General features: G+C 37.3%; 1 long non-coding RNA gene across 5 annotated transcripts in view; it reads right to left on the reverse strand.

Moving 5' to 3' along the window:
* Positions 1-4,223, reverse strand: part of LOC139624626 (uncharacterized) — a 98,963-nt gene extending 94,740 nt beyond the window's left edge. For 2 of the 5 annotated variants that reach the window (XR_011691698.1, XR_011691699.1), the window contains exons 1-3: positions 3,947-4,223; positions 3,602-3,656; positions 535-647 (exon numbers count right to left, since the gene is read on the reverse strand). This is a non-coding gene — a long non-coding RNA (uncharacterized lncRNA). Of the gene's footprint in view, positions 1-534; positions 648-3,601; positions 3,657-3,869 lie in introns of all 5 variants that reach the window. The other 3 variants (XR_011691700.1, XR_011691696.1, XR_011691697.1) reach the window with 3 other exon arrangements.
* Positions 4,224-4,988: the final 765 nt, after the last annotated feature.

Raw genomic sequence — 4,988 nt, forward strand, 5'->3', positions numbered from 1 at the left:
TGTTGAGGATAAGTTAGTTTTAACACTTACTTCATTTATCTGAGTGGGTGAAACAGCACACTGCAGTGAAAATGTGCAACACTGTACTATTGCAGTTCTCGAAGCTCACTGCTTCATTAGGTGAATTTTAAACCTACAGACAACTGTTGTGGAGCAACTGTAAACAACTGACCTCATTGTGTCGTATTTGCATGCAGCCTAGTGTCAGCTGGTTACAGCCCTTTATCTGTTCCTCTCTGTGCTCACATATACAGTATTGTAATACAGTATTCCCTATAACGCTGTTCTCATATACATGTTTTTTCTGTTACTGTTCTTAGACAACGTTTGAAATAGTGACTGAAACACAGCCCATTAAGACTTCATTGTTAACTTCCAAGCCAGACTGACGCTGCTTGAATAACACTAATATGCTCTCCTACAACTCCAGTCAAATACACCCGCAATTTTCTACTAACACAAAACAATTCATGCAAGAAAAATAAATGACCAATGAAGAACTGGACAGTTATTTTTCCACACATTCATTCATACCTCATCTGACACAGCCTGGGGGTTGATCATCTTTCTTTAGAAAACTTCTGTTGCTGCAGAAGATTCAGATCAGGGCGTAAGAGCGTTGGTCCGGTCTCCCAGCGAGCATTCGCCTGCAAAGACATAACTAGTTACTAAAAATAATATCACATGCTGTGCACTGACAATTATTTGGTACACACCAACTGACCTATGTGGGAGGAATACAGTGGTCTGAATGGACTAACAAGCAGTCAGGCTAACAAGCTGTACTTTGGCTAATGTGGGGAGATGCGTATTCCAGAAATGTGTCAGACTGGGTTTTCTTCTTATTTGGTCACTGGCAGAGTTCAGAAATCATTTTCCAGGAAACAATCCATTGTTTCTTTGTGTAAAAACATTTCAACAAGAACAAGTTGGTGTTAGTCAGTGATGAGACTCCAAGGCTCCATGAACTTAAACTTTACATCTCAATTGAATAATCCTGATATAGTAAGCAAATCTGTTCATTCAAGAGGAGCTGACTTCAGTTTCAGATTTTCAAATTCACACAGTGAATAATAGGATGAGACTGAATTGTGTTACATGAGGATAATAAAAACTTTTCTCAAACAATTCAGTTATTCCAGGACATTTTTATCCATGTAGCAATTTTAATTGAGACTCTTCCAGGGGTCTTGGAGTATTTCTCACACTCCAACATAATCAAAAAAGTAAATGTTAATGCTTTAAAGGAAGAAGAGCAGAGGTACTACAGTATGTTTAATGAGTGTGACTGTTATTTAGCTCAGGGGTTGTCAAATATTTTCTGACATGCTCCCCTTCAGAGGCCCCCCAATTCATACCCCCCACCCCAGAGGGCCTGCCTTGCAGTTTGATAGCCATGTACAAATTTAATTGATCATGAAATAAGACAGTTTCATTTGGAAATCATGTCCTATGACTGGAGAAAAGTTTTTCAGGGTGTGCAGAAACTGTTGCCCTTTTACGACTGAGAGGCTTCTACCTTATCAGTGACAGCTGCTGTCCAGGTTTTCACTCTACTCCGTTAGGTCAAGTCTTGAATTTTTATGATATTAGCTTAACATAAGAAAGTGACTTTGCACATTTTGACAGGACTCATATTTTACATCCTGTAAAGGGTTAGCCTCAGTTTGTGCCTGAGCCACTGCACTGAAAATGAAATGTAGATCAATAATTCAACGCCAACCTTGTGGTTGTGATGGCAGAGTTCACAACCCAACCCACTCCAAGAAATATTTCAGTTAATAGATGGTGAAATTGATGAAGTTGTATGCAAACTATATAAGCTACTGTTAGCTTAGCCTTCATGAAAGCACATCTCAAATTATGCACCCAAATGAGCCTATACCAGTAGTTATGACTGTTTGCCTTTTTATGGATATAATGTGTGTATGTGTTTAAATAGGTCAAACCTATGCGTTTTTTAAAGAAAGAATCAATCTTCTGCAATTTTGACTGCACTTCCTCTCATGCACAGGTATATATTAAAATCACAGAGGAACCACTTATTTCTCTAAAAGATAAATTCACCGTTGATGTCTGACAAAACCCAGACAGTTGTTTAAAACCAGCTACTTGCTCTGAGTATAACTAGAAGCTTGAAAGTCTCTTCCAACCATCTAGATAGTAAAATATTCCCTCCACTGAATGATAAAATAGATTTTTGTCAAGTTGCACCTCTTTTTCCGAATCGAAACCAAAATGGCAACTTAAAAAACTTTTTTTTTTCTCTTGTCTTGCAGCAGACAAAATATTTTTTCATCTACATGTTTAGAAGAGTCCTGAGAGCGGGCAGGTCTGAAAATATCATCAGAACAGCAGCAGAGTTTCACAAGAGTCTGCAACCTTCAGTGTTTTTTCATTGATGATTACCACTGTGACCAGAACGTACTAATACATCAAAAGTTCAAACTGGGGCTGAGAGAAACCACAATTTCCCATAAATGGAAAGCTGAGTTACAAAGCTTTGCAGTATGTGCACAAACTGTCAACCTTGAACACATGAAAAGCCTTTTCCTGATTAGTGGCAGCTGCTGCCCTATTTTCCACCTTAACACTTTGTGGTAAATATTTAATCACACAATAAATCTTTTCAGGGGTGCACCATTATCATCTAAAGGTGCAGCTAACAGGAAACCTCTGTAATTGGCTCATTGACAAATAAAGCTTTTAAAAATGTTTTTTAAAAAAGTATTTTTAAAATGGATATCATGCATATTTTTGATATTGGAACAATGTGTTTCAACAAGCCTTATTTATTGTATTTACAGCATTTCAAAGTTTTAAATTCATTTTTTGACTGTATTTTTAACTTCACCACCTGAAAAATGTCAGGTGGCGCAACCAAATATTTGTAAGAATTTATATTTTATAATATACTTTATACTATACTTATATACTAGTTTTCTAATAAAATGAAGAGCTCTATAATAAAATAACATTTTCCTAGTTTTACCTTGGTTGTACCACCTGACATGAAAAGTGTACCATGAGTTGAAAGCAGCTATTTTTATCAAGAGCTCTACAAACCCTTTCACAATAAAGGTCACCTGGGGTCCTCTGGCTGATGGAAAATCCTGTTTGATGCTGTCACTTTTCACTTCAGAATAAAAGATGCATGTATACAGTTGCACCACCCTGACATTTGACAATACACAAATTCCTCGACAAAAGTTTTTGAATTATCTCAACACCTTTAAAACTATGAATATTTGTGAATTTAGTTTATTTGAAAGGTCTCAAACATGAAATCATGCCACAGAATTTATTATTATTAAAATATTATATTTAATACTTCTCTCAGGCTGTTCATTAACTCGGACGGTTGCACCACCGGACATTTTGGTGGTTTGAGAGGCCAAAATATTAAATATATACAATATTAAATATATACATTATTAATGTACTGAAAACATGGTCAAACTACAGCGGTTTTATAGAATAAAATGATGCATGTCATGAATGAGTTAAAATCTTAAAGGAAAGTAATATATGCAAATGTAAAATATGTATGCACGTCAAGTCAATGACCCAATTACAGACAGTTGTCAAAAGCTGAACTCACCAGTCATAAAACTAGTCCATCAGCGCACCTCCGGGCTTGTAGGCCTGGCTGTGACCTGTGTAAGGAGACAGAAGCACACTGTGCTAACTCCCAACGCCTCTGTCTCTGTTTGCTGTGTGGTCGCCATCTTCACTTTGTCATTAACCAAGTTACAGCTGACACTTCCGGCTCCACAACAAGGTTAAAGTTATAAAGGTTATAAAGTTACTGAGAATATGCTCGCATGCTTTTTTTTTTCTTCATATAAACAAAAACAAGCCTGACATACCAAAGTGACCCAGCGCGAAATGATGGCTGTCGCACAAAATTAATTAATTAATTATGATTCAACTTGTAAATACTCACAAAAGTAATTAGGTAATCCCGCACAGGTGAGTTCTTCCATCTCACCGCAAAGTCCTTTCGTCCTCTGACATGCGCAGTAAGCGGCTGGGCAGAGAGGGTGCACCTTTAATTGTACCCGGCGTACGCCGTACCTAGCTCGGGTAGGCGGAGTCAGCACCACCTTTCTGAAAGGCTGTTGCCGAGATTTTCTGTACAAATATGAATTTATTAATAGAGTGATTCATTAGAAAAATATCCATATTATAAGCCGTCTGAATACACTCATGGCTCCTACCTGGCAGCCTCGCAAAAAAGATAAATAAATCTCTCAGCCCCGTCTAGGTAAACTACCGACCCAGATGCACCTCAGGAACCCCAGTGAGAAAAACGAATGCCACTTTAATCCTACTAATTTCACTTTAATTAAATGCCTAACTTTGGCTCTTTGCATTCATGTTGTGTAGTATAAAAATGCCATTGCTCTCAAATTGAAATCAGTAATTTTGATTGTACTATGTTGTCTGTATTTTGTCCAGTGTTTTTAGGTATAATTGAATCATTATTCATGCAGTTTCGTTTCCATTGTGGCAACCTAAATCATTTTTATTAGGTAATGTCTCTCCTTCAGTAATTCAAATTTTTAAAAGAGGAGTAAATTTTAACGCACGTCGCACTTCCTGGTTCAAACATCAATCAGTCATTTAATCAGAATTTATTCATATAGCACTTTTCATGGGAACTCAATAAAAACAAAACAAAACAAAAAAAAAAAGATTGTCACAGGATTGTCACTACTTCTGCAAAACTCCTGCATAATTGCAAAACCTATTTAAAGCATTAGGAGTAAGCTGAGCCTCATAAACACTCATGTTATGAAGCATGGGCTCAGCACACTTTGTCTAATAACTCAAGATTACAGAGAAGCTATATGCTGCAGGATACAGTGAGGGGAGCAGTGAGGCTGAATTAATAGACTGCATGAATAAGCACCAGCTCTCGTGGTGTGGAGTCGGAGCAGCCATGCACACAGAATTCACAACACTGCCGATACTCCAGTATAGGA

The sequence above is a fragment of the Trachinotus anak genome, unplaced genomic scaffold (assembly GCF_046630095.1).
Source record: "Trachinotus anak isolate AG129_WGS33_773 ecotype Australia unplaced genomic scaffold, CSIRO_AGI_Tana_v1 ptg000008l, whole genome shotgun sequence".
NCBI classification, from domain to species: domain Eukaryota; kingdom Metazoa; phylum Chordata; class Actinopteri; order Carangiformes; family Carangidae; genus Trachinotus; species Trachinotus anak.